This window comes from Cynara cardunculus, unplaced genomic scaffold, assembly GCF_001531365.2.
Source record: "Cynara cardunculus var. scolymus isolate 2C unplaced genomic scaffold, CcrdV1 Un_Scaffold_2092, whole genome shotgun sequence".
Classification (NCBI taxonomy): domain Eukaryota; kingdom Viridiplantae; phylum Streptophyta; class Magnoliopsida; order Asterales; family Asteraceae; genus Cynara; species Cynara cardunculus.
Window position 1 is genome coordinate 59,845 of NW_020200973.1, and position 12,267 is coordinate 72,111.

The 12,267-nt window shown below is 36.3% G+C and overlaps 1 pseudogene; it reads right to left on the reverse strand.

Annotated features, from left to right (window-relative positions):
- Positions 1 to 321: 321 nt before the first annotated feature.
- Positions 322 to 2,654, reverse strand: LOC112502866 (annotated as a pseudogene).
- Positions 2,655 to 12,267: the final 9,613 nt, after the last annotated feature.

The following is a 12,267-nucleotide window of genomic DNA, read 5'->3' on the forward strand; positions in this document are numbered from 1 at the left end:
CTTTTTTTCATTGAATCTATCGTGGATGATAGATTCAATCTGCGTGGCATTGATCAATTTAGGGTGTTTTTGGATTCCGGATATTAAAGTTACATTCCTTAATTATAAAGTTTTTATTTTTATAGTTGTTTGGAACAAAGATTTAAACTTTATTAATAAAGATTAAAAACAAAGGTTTTATCTTTGATGATTTTTTTTCAACATGAATATCTTACGACTATCTCCAAATACCAATCCACCATTTATTGAACATATATAAACAATATACATTGCATCCATCATGAAATCATCATCATTAAATTTACATACTATGAACAATAACTAGAAACGAGAAGTTGCCATAACAAGTAAAGGAGACTTCTTATTTAGTGTAATGCTGCTAACTGTCTCACTCATGTCCAAATCCTTGCCTTTGACTCCATTTGGTAATGCCAAGTCAAACTTGTATATCACATTAGCTAATGCTAGTTCATAGATAGCTATAGCAAATTGAATTCCTGGACATCCTCTTCGTCCAGAACCAAAAGGAAGCAGCTCAAAATGAAGACCTTTATAGTCGGTGGAACTGTTCAAGAACCTTTCTGGCCAAAACTTCTCTGGTTCTTCCCATAACGTAGGATCTCTTCCTATGGCCCAAGCATTGATAATTGTTTGTGTGCCCATTGGAATATCGTATCCCATTAGTTTGACATCTTGTGTTGGTTCTCGAGGAATAAGTAGTGGAAGTGGAGGATATAACCGCAAGGTTTCTTTGATGGTGGCTTTGAGATACTGCATTTTCTTTAAATCCTTCTCAAGAATCATGGGTCTTCCTTGTCCTACTGCAGATACTTCTTCTTGTAGTTCTTTCATTACTCTTGGGTGTCTCAATAGCTCGCTGATTGACCAACTAAACTTGTAAATGTAGTATCGGTTCCACCAATAATCATATCCTACAAGAAAAACAATCTTTAATGGTGATCAAGTGCTTTTCCAAAGCAAACTCTTGTAAATTCAAAAGTACAGCCTAAGTTTTGCACATCTTCTAGTGATTAGTACCATTACCATAAGGGTACGTTTCATATACTTATTTGCCAGGTAGTTATTAGATTTGTTGTGAGATTGAGGTTGTAGTTATTAGATTTGTCATTGACACTTAGTTTTCTAGTAGTGTTTATAGTTTAAAAATTGTCATCTTAATAACATAGTTAGGGTGTTCTATTATAACCTACAAGACCTTAGGACCCTTAAACCGATCGAAACAGGTCAAATCAAGTCAAATTAGACCGTTTTTGATAGTTTGCACGGTTTGCCAGTTTGGTCTAGTCTGGAAAATAGTCAAACCGCTCGTCTGATTCAGTGTGCGGTTTGAATTTATTATTTATATTTATTTTCCATGTTGTTGACTCAACTCTTATGACCCAATTTTAAAAAATCGTCTAATATAATAAGTTTGTAGTTTTCACTTCTACATCGTTTGCGTTTCCTAAATCCGTTAACAATAGAAAAATCTCAAATTACAACTCGTTCTTCGATTTGATCAACGTTTTATCTATTATTGATGGACTTGTTTAACTATTTTTCAACTTTCTTAATTTTATTTTGAAGATGTATGTTTCTTTTATAATTCAGTATAATATTTTTTTTATTAATGTTTTATTTGTAGAAATTTCATTTTGAAGAAAAATATTATATTTTTCAGGTTAAAATCTATAAAAGGCAAAAACTCCCAAAAAAGGGTTACACCATAATGACTTTTTGTGACATGTTTTGACTGGTCAGTTCAATAATAAGGTCGACCATGGTTGAGGCATATACGTAAAGTTCAATAATAAGCTCTTAATTCCAATCCAAACAGATGGCAGAGAAATCTTACCAAGATAACGGCTTTAACGGTGTCCGTGTGAAGGGTAAGAAGCAGCGAGAGAGATTATGAAAACCCATGATCAAAAATTCGCTAATCGACCTAAATTAACTATTCCTGACATTCTTGTGTATGGTTCCAGTGACATAACGTTTTCTGGTTACGGAGAATACTGGAGGCAGGTGAAGAGCCTTGCAATGGTCCACCTTCTAAATAACACACGAGTCCAATCATTCCAACAAGTGAGGGAAAAAGAAGGGGCGCTTATGATTGGAATGATTGAAAGAAATCCAGGTTCCGTAATTGATTTGAGCGAGTTGATCTTTTGGCTTGTTAATAACACAGTTTGTGAGGTTGTCCTGGGGAGAACGTACCGCGGCTTATATTTCATGGACTTGTTGCAGAGGTTTGTGCGGGTGCTTAGTCTTTTTAGCGTTACGAGTTACATTCCATGGATTGAGTGGTTTAGAAGATGAAGCACATAAAGTTGCAAAAGAGATTGATGAGTTTCTTGAAGGTGTCATTTGGAAGAGGCTACCAAAACCCGTATTCTGTCAAGGTGCATCAACATAATTGGACCATGTTTCTGGGACAAGGTTTGTAGAGAGCGATGAGGACTGGAGCCTGGTTGGTAGAGGTTTTTCATGATCAACTGAAGCATTTGTGGAGAGGGTGGTAAGTTCTTCTTAGTCTTAAAACCAAGTGAAATCCATTCGAAATGCATAAGAAGTATAAAGACAGTTAGTGAATGCAAAGAAACAAAGGAGGTAGTAGTCGTGTAGGAGAGAAGACATTGTCTTGAGCTAGTTAGCTACCATCTCTCATGGATGCCATATATAAATCTGCAAACTCAACTGTTTGTGTCGGTTATTTAATATCCGAATATTAAAATAATGAAATACAATAATTTCAGAACTAATCATTTAAAATAAATAAACCAGTTTTTTATATGTCCAAATCATGATATGTAAAACGTTTAAAAGTTAAAAATCGTATAAATCGGTTTGTATGTTGAGAGAACACATACAAAGTACATGTAGTGTTCAAAGACTATAATTTTATAGATGAAATGTTATGGAAAAAGAATACGAAAATATGTTTATACATAAACCATATTCAAACTCTTACACAAAAATATAACAAGTGAAACTATAAGAGTCATAGCTTTTAATAAAACTCATTCGATGATTTTGCTTGATTTTCTCTAGTTAGGTTTTCAAATTGTTGTTTCATCTATAAAACTATACATGAAAAACTGGGTTTTTACGATTTCTATATGATTTGCAATCTATATATTTTAGTGTTCTTAAAAACAACTTATTAAGAATACGGTACTACTTATTATAGAAATATATAACTTAAAATTCAAGTTTACAAGCTACAATAGTCTATGTACAATTCCTTATTACTCCATAAAACTATCTAATAACCAACTAATAAACTTTAAACTTGTCAATTATTTTAGAAATCTGTGCCATCTTACATATAATTAGTTTTCTTAATTAATCGAAATATTCAAAAATCAAGTATTTTATTCTATTTAATTCAATATCCATATCAAAATTTCTTTCAATTCTTTGATCAGTGTTTTCAAAATCACAGCAAAATCATTAATTGAAATCGAGAGGGTCAATGAATAGAGTGAAACATGAACAATCATTGAGGGTTCGAGTTTATAGGCCTTGGCTTCAATGAAGATGTACTTTGGTGCATCATATTGGTACATTTTTAGTATGTATGCATGTATGTATGGAAAAAATCTTTTTTAGGGTGCTTTTGGTGTCTAGACAAAACGAGAAAGAACAAAACAAAATAAGACATCATAGAACATATGTTCAGCTTTTGATAAGACAAAATTAGAAAAATTAGAACAAGTAAAATGATCAATTTATCTCTGATGAGTTGTTTACATATTCTGATTAATTTATGTAATTTATTTAAATTATAATAAAATAATTATTTTTAATAACAAAATATATTATTAGAAAAGTTTTCGTCAAAACAATTAAATGAAACCAAAATAAAAGGTTTATGTAGTTTCCAATTTTTATATTATTCCTAATCTACATTATTTTTTTATTATTAATATATAATAAATTACATGAATTAATAAGAATATAGAAACCATATAATAATAACATGAGGACTGTAAAATAAAAATTTAGAAAGCAAAAATACAATAAATAAAATTTAAAAAATGAATAATATGTAAAGGGAAAAAATGCACAAAATAGCAATCTACTTTCATAAATTTTTTTATTATAGTATTGTACTTCCAATTTTTTTTATTACAGCAATGTACTTTCAAATTATTTTTTATTAGAACATTGTACTTTGAAAAATTTACCACTTATAGCATTGGGTAACCTTTTGATTTAAATTTACTCATTATACCAAGTTTCCATGCCGATTCATTGTCCACGTAGGTTGTCCGCATGTACTATAGTGATGTGACTTTCCTATTACAATATTATATTTTCAAAATTATTTTATTATAGCATCTACTAGTTCTTATCAAACAATGTACTTTTAATTTTAATATTTAGATATTTTACATGTTATTTAATAAATATGTTAAATGAATTAAAAAATTATAAATTATTCATTAATATACCAATATTAATAAAACTAGTAGAAGACAACTTATCTCGCTAATATGTTAAAAAAATACGTGTTTTTTGAAAAAAAGAAAATAAGAATTGTTTCTTTTTTACCAAAAAAATATTTTTTTTAAAGAATATATTATATTTGTTCAAAAACTTTTACTTGACGTATTAATATATTAAATTAATTAGATTTTTTTGAATTATTTATAAATATAACAATATTAAAAAATTGTAAAACACAATTTATTCCGTTAACATTTTAGAGAGAATTTTAAAAGATATGTATTTTGTTTGAACAACATAAAATAAGAAGTGTTACTTTTTTTACAAACAAAATATATCTCGAAAATAATATAGCGTATTTATTTAAGAAAATGTTTTGCTCTAGAATATTGTTGGTCCCTTGAGGGTCTACAAGATTAGTAAAACATTTTGTAGAAGGGGGGGATAAATACAAACACAATATTTTCGAATTTAAAATATATACTGATAAAGAAAATAAATACATATTTTACAAGATTGTTTGCGGAAAGATAAAGTGATAAAAACTTATCTAAACAATCTTTAGTTACACACTAAATCTTAGCAAATACAAGAAATGAAATGTTGTAGAGAAGATCATTTACTTAAGCTAGAAAATGCTTGAAGTAAGAATTAGGGTTAGAGAGTGAGTTACGCGTACTCTGTATGGAGAAGAAACACTTCTATTTATACTTGGTGCATTAAATGTCCATTTAATGCAATATGGTAGGGTTAGAGTGCGTGTCAAGCCTTAAGAGGAAGGCTTGTCCTTTACTACAATGAATAGTACAAAAAGCACTATTCATAAGCAGACATCCTTACCTAAAGTTGGTGGACAATAGAGTCGACTAGTCGGCTCCTTACCGTACCAACTTTCATAAGGGTATGGGTTTGTCCTTTGTGTGCATAAGGACAAGACAACAACAATCGTGCCAAGAAAGCTTCCTTTGATCGCTGAATGCTGGAATGACCTGAAAGTCTCTTCATCATTCGATGAAGCTTGAGCAGTCTTCACATATATATAGACAAGCTTGTAATCACTGAGTATCGCTTCAAATCACGTACTTGCCAGTCTCTAATCTTCAGTTTCAGTCTTCGATGTTTGCTGAAGGTTCTTTGGTGTGAGTGTTGTCTTCTTGAAGTATCTCTGTTTCTGATAGATTTACAATACAAGTTATTCAGCGATCACTGAACATGCTCAATGAAGATCGCTAGAACTGAAAATACAAAAACATAAATACAATGTATAAGTGAAAATGGATTATCATCAAATCACTGAGAGAGAGGATCAACAATCTCCCCCTATTTAATGATAACAAGACAACATAAAGAAGGTTGTCTTATCAAATAATAGTAAGGAAAAATTACATATAAAGTACATGTCCCTTTTTACTATTTTGAGATCTTTTTCAGTTAGTCAGTCTCAGCTTGAGATTTTCCTTAAGTTATATCTAAGAAAATTTACAAGTACGGAAACTGAAACTGAAAGCTTATTCACTAACTTATAGATTGTCAGTGAATGTGAAAAGTAACACTAGAACTCATAGACTTGTGTCCCTATTACTTTTTTTAGGGATCTTTTTTAGTGAAGTACATGGAATACTCATTTTATTAATCATTGGAAATATTACAAGTATTACAGTACATGTCTAGTGCTTACAGATTRYAAGTACAATCACTGAAAGTAGACATAGTACAAGAAGTTACAAGGAAAAGTGGATTGTTGTTACAAAGAGAAACTATTCTAGAACACTTAGATCTATGTAACCAGGTACATCTTCACCAAGGTTTCTTCGACGTAGGAATTCCCTTCGTATCTTCAGATCTACGACTTTTTCAGGCATGCTATCATCTATCTAGAGCAAGAGGTAAACCCCCATTGGACATAAATATAGCTCTGACATTCCCTGAAATCTGACTTCACCTTCATAGTCAAGGAATATAACTCCTAACTAAGGTTTAAAATGCTCAAAGTTGGGTGTAAAGGGACCCTTATCTGGCAAGTCAAGATTCAACATAGAAATGCCTATATTCTGATGACCCTTCAGAATTTTATCTAAAGAGAACCTTGTTTCATGTTCGTTTCTTAGGAATGGTCCATCATTAGGATCAGAGAGCTTGAGTTTCTTCTTCCCACCTTTCTTCAGAGATGCCTATCAGGGACCTTGACATACCTGGACATCCTTTTAATGAGCTCACTGATGGTGTCCTCGATAAGTGTCTTATGTCTCGACTTGGATCACTGAATGGCTTGTCTGATCTCCATCCATTCATTGTATCCATAACGGCCAAGGTAGGAAGGTTTCTCGGTAACGGCATAAAGATTATCCCGGGTGATGAGCATTGAGACCAACATTCCACCGTCTTTAGAATGTCCACTGATGCTGACGCTGATAATTGGGCGGGGACTGATTCTCTTTTTCAGCTTTGCTTCGCTCCATTGCTTATCCTTTTCCGCCAGCTTCAGGTTCTTCTCATGCTCAGCTTCTGCAATAGAAAAAAGTTTAGCCTGAGCTTGGACAACGTTCACCTTTTTCTTGGACTTTTTCTTGGACTTTTTCTTGGGAAGGACCTTTTCAGCTAGTGTCTTGGCCAGCTTCAAGCTGTCTTTAGTCTGCTTCTTTTGAAGCTTTAGCTCTTCTTCAGCCCTTAATGCCTCAAGTCTTTCAGCTTCAGACAAGAAGTTCAACTCACCAGCACTAGAGGTACGAAGAGGGATTTTTACTCTAGTCTGGTAGAGTGACTCCTTTAGCTGAGACATCTGCTGGTCGGTAGGAGCACAAGAGACAGGTTGATCAGGTACCCACTCCAGTCGACCGCAGGTTGTTGATGGAATATGAAGTTGATAGTTTGAAGTAATCACTACATGAGAGGTAGAGTCTTCAAACAAAGGTTGTTGAGCGATATTGAACAATACCTTCAAGTTTCCTTCTTTAGCAACCGTCTTGCCTTTCGACTTGGGGTCTTCCCTGATGGAGTAGATTCACCTTGCCTTTGCTCCCCCTGGGATGCAAAGTCCCTGAGAGCAACTTCCTTAGTGACGGTTGATGGCTTCTGGTACTTGATGGTAAAGTCATCTTCATCATCATCGTCGTCGTCGCCATCTAGATTACTTTCGGGTTCTAGAATGGTAGGTTCATCATCTTCATCATCATCACCAGCAGCAGTGATGGAAGGGGCATCATCTCTAGGGATGTCATCAACAACCTTAGCTCGAGCAGCTTTGGTGGTCGTGATTACAGGAGCAGCAACCGCTTCAGCTCTAGGAGCCTCGGCTTCAACTGCAACTGAAGCTGATATTGGACCAACATCCTGAGAAAGAGCAGGAGCAGCATCGGATGATTCACCAGCGTTGGACCTCATTTCCCCCTCTCTGGCTAAGACTTGAGATAATTGGCCAGAGAGTTCGTCCAAGCGTTGACGCTGGAGAACCATTATCTCCTCTAGCCTTTGCAAAGCGCTGGCTAGAGTAGTCGTTTCCTCATGCGTCTCATGGATCTGGGCGCGGTCACTGGTAGAGAAAGAAGGTGGGATCACTGGAGCTGGTTGACGGACAGCATCCAGGATTTGTTGAAGAAGGCCAGTCTGCTGATCAGCGATAGCCTGAGTATCGTCAGCCCTGCTATGAAGAACAGCAATGGCATCGGTGTTGGCTTGAACAGCTTCTTGGAGAGTCTGGAGATGACTCTGAACTTCTTGAACGTCCGCCTGGATGGCAAGGAAGTTCGCATCAAGATCACCCTAGCGGGGCATTTCTTGGTGGACTTCGTTGATCCTGCAGAGGACGGTATCAACGGATGGATGAAGAAGTTTGATTTCTGACGCCATATTATAGTCATCATCGATCTCTTCATATTCTCCATCATCTTTCTCTCTTTCTTCCTCTTCTACTTACTAAGCATCAGACTAATGCATCGAAGAAGGACCTGCAAAAGAAGAAGTGTGAGCTGAGGGCTCAAGGTCAGAACAAAAGAAAGGGTAGGAGGATGGAATACCTGAGGGGCCATCAGTGACATCAAAAGGATTGTCACTRGCGTGAGCAAAGATGTCCTTGAGAGGATGGACATCTGTATGCTGAGGAGCATCGAGAGGAGCAACCTCAGGTCCAGTGGTGTGCGTCTCATTATAAGGAAGGACGGTTGCTGATACATCATCGACATGTGTAAAGACCAAAGAAGGAGGAGAAGAGAAAATGGTCGAGAAGAGACGTGGGTGTTCAGCGGTGGCGGCGTTGATATTCAAATCTTCAGTGATTTGGGTCACTGAGGTGGTTAGGGTAGGTACCACTGATATGACAGTGATGGGAGAGATCACTGAAGAGCTGAGAGGGTGAGCAGAAGACGCCTCGGGGATAAGGCTAGTTTCAATAACTGAAGCCTTTTGAGAGGCTCCAGCTAGAGATGTGGTTGTCCCCTTTTTGGACTTTTTGGCTCTCTGAGGAGAACCAAGAGTTGGTTGAGAGGGTCGTTTTGAAGGGGTTTTGGTGGCTTGGCTGGACGCGGGGGGTTGACCCTTATCGTAGCCACCAGAGGAGAAGAGGTAGTGATGGACACAATAGAAGTTAGTGCCACATCACTGTCCCTCAGCTTATGATCCAGAATTCTAGATCCAAGCTTGAAAACCTGAAGGTTTCCTTCTTTGGGGTAAAGATCTTGGCAAACACCATTGAAATAAACTTGGTCTAAGGCACCACCTTTTCTCGCTGTCACTTGTTCAGCTTGGGCACCAGGTCATCGAAAATGACCGCAACATCATTTATAATACGACCCTGAATCGCAGATACGCCTATGGTTAAGGTGATCCTAGAGGCCTGGTCCTGACCTCCAGTTTTTCCACCCATGCACTGGATGTAATGTAACAATAGGTATTGCCAGATGGCTGACATCCTGTTTTTCTCAATCTTAGTTAAGGACTTCAGAGGGGTTTTGGAGTACTTCTTCATTGGCCATTGGTAGCCAATGGCGTCGAGAAGCTCAATGATCTCGGCGGTAGATGGTTTGCTGTCAAAGGGGCCTTTGGGAAGATGGAGAGCCGACCGGAGTGTGGAAACACCAAAGTTCACTTCCATGCGATTGAAAGTGAAGTTGATCTACTCCGCCTGGCGTCCAGGCTTAACTTCGACTTTGACAACTTCAGCTGTGAGCCAGAACTGCTGAAGGAGTTCTTTCACCATGATGGGCTCATGGTTGAGTGCGTAGCCCAAGGACGACTGTTTGAGGAAGTCAGCCGCTTCTTGGTAATACGCCTTGGAGGATGGTATCTCTAACAAGGCAATGTGGTTGTTGGCCATGATAGAAATCTCGTCAATGGAGAAGTTGACGTTCTTGGCTGCCATCTGTTTGTATCAATAAGAAGTAGAGCAAACAGATTGTTAGAAATAAAACAAGAGTTTTTGGAAACAAGTATAGAAAAAGTTTTTGAACCGGTAAAAACTTCTTTTGGAAAACCTTAAAGAATTAGGGTTTATCAAGCGGAATGTGTATAAAGAAACAAGATTATAACCAAGTAGGAGTTGATTGAATAATCTTTTTTGTTTAATGTATTAAGAGAACAAAGTTCTTAAAACAGATTAAACATATTTCTTAAAACAGAAATAAGAAGAAGATATTGACCTTAGATGCATGAGAGAAGAGGTCGAAAGAGCTTAGAAGTTTTTGAGCATTCTTGCTTTGGGAGAATTCTTGCAGAGTTTCATCTAAGAATTTTGTAAGCGTAAAAAGAAAAGTGGAGAAAAAGTCTCATATTTATAGGTAGGAGGAGAGAAAAAGAATATGAGAGAGAAAAAGACGATGGTTCGGGAAAGTGGTCATGATGAAAAATATACCACGTTCTCAAAGCATCGGGCATAGTAAATAGAAAATGTCATCATAAAGACGGTTCATTAACTATTTTCTTTTAAAAACAAATAGTTTTTAAGAAAACGAAGAGTCATAAAGCGTTTAATAGAACACTGATAAGACCGTTTAAAACATTTTATCACTGCAAAGAAAGATTCAGTGAGGGTTTTAAGACATTAGATTCAGTGATATAAGAGTCACTGAAACTGGCAATTAAAAAAATGTTTTAATCACTGATAAGAAGAGATTCAGTGATCGTTTTGAATTTTAAGAGAAGTATAAAGATATACTTAGAGATGTGGTTATTGACAAAAACATCACTGAGACCACCTTTTAAAACAATTTTCACTGAAGAAGAAAAAGCTTCAGTGAAGGTTTTAAGTTTTAGAAGAGAGAAGAGTAATAATACCTAAGAGAGAATAGATATATTTATTCAAAAGTTCAGTGTTAGAGATAGAGTACTGAATCATTTCACTTACTGAGTGATGTTTAATTACTGAAGATTAATCTTTAGTGTTCAACATACCCAATTCGCTGATCAAGATATTAAATCTTGTCTCATCAAGAGGCTTGGTGAAAAGGTCAGTGAGTTGATACTCAGTTGGAACTACTCAGTTGGAACGAAGTGAAGTTCAATGTCACCATTCATAACATGATCTCTGATAAAATGATATCGGATCTCTATATGTTGGGTCTTGGAGTGTAGTACTGGGTTGTTTGCAAAAGCAATAGCACTAGTCCAGCAGCTGATTTTTCATCCAAAGAATTTGGGCACAGCAGCTACCAGCGGCTACATATTCAGCTTCAGCTGTTGATGTGGACACTGAATTTTGCTTTTTAGTTGTCCAGCTCACCAACTTTCCACCTAGAAGCTGACAGCCTCCAGTGGTGCTTTTCCTATCAATTTTGCAACCTGCAAAATCACTATCTGAATAACCAATAAGGTCAAAACCTGAACCTTTAGGGTACCAAAGCCCCATATTAGGCGTTCCCTTAAGATATCTGATTATGCGTTTGACAGCAATCAGATGGGATTCCTTAGGTTCAGCTTGATATCTTGCACATAAGCAAGTGGAGTACATGATATCGGGTCGGCTAGCTGTGAGATACAGCAGGGAGCCGATCATTCCTCTGTAAAAAGTAACAATTACAGGCTTTCCATTTGGATCCTTGTTGAGAGTGAGTGGAAGAGCCATTAGAGTCTTCATAGATGAACTATTGGATAGATCAAAGTTTTTCAACATGTCTCGAGCATACTTACTTTGGTTGATAAAAATACCTTTATATGTTTGTTTGATCTGGAGACCTAAAAAGAATGTTAGTTCTCCCATCATGCTCATCTGATATTCTTTCTTCATGCGTTCAGCGAAACGAAAACAYAAAGAGGGATAAGTGGAACCAAAAATAATATCATCGACATAAATTTGGACGAGAATGATGTGACCTTTAACTTTCTTAAGAAATAAGGTCTGGTCAATCTTTCCACAAGAGAATTTCTCAGAGATGAGAAAAGAAGAAAGGGTATCATACCACGTACGAGGAGCCTGCTTTAAACCAAAAAGAGCTTTATCCAACCTATAGACGTGGTTTAGATACTTAGGGTCAAGAAACCCTGGAGGTTGTTCAACATAAACTTCCTCTTGAAGTTTTCCATTAAGGAAAACGCTCTTTACATCCATCTGAAAGACCTTGAGGTCTTTACGGGCAGCAAAAGCTAGAAAGAGTCAAATTGCTTCGAGTCTAGCCACTGGTGCAAAGGTTTCGTCATAGTCGATTCCTTTTTCTTGTCTATAACCCTGAGCAAAAAGCCGAGCCTTGTTGCAGGTTACCACACAATCTTCATCCAACTTGTTGCGATAGACCCATTTAGTGCCTATCACTGATTTGTCAGATGGACGTGGGACAAGGTAYCAGACTTTGTTCCTATCAAACTCAATGAGCTCTTCTTACACTGTAAGAA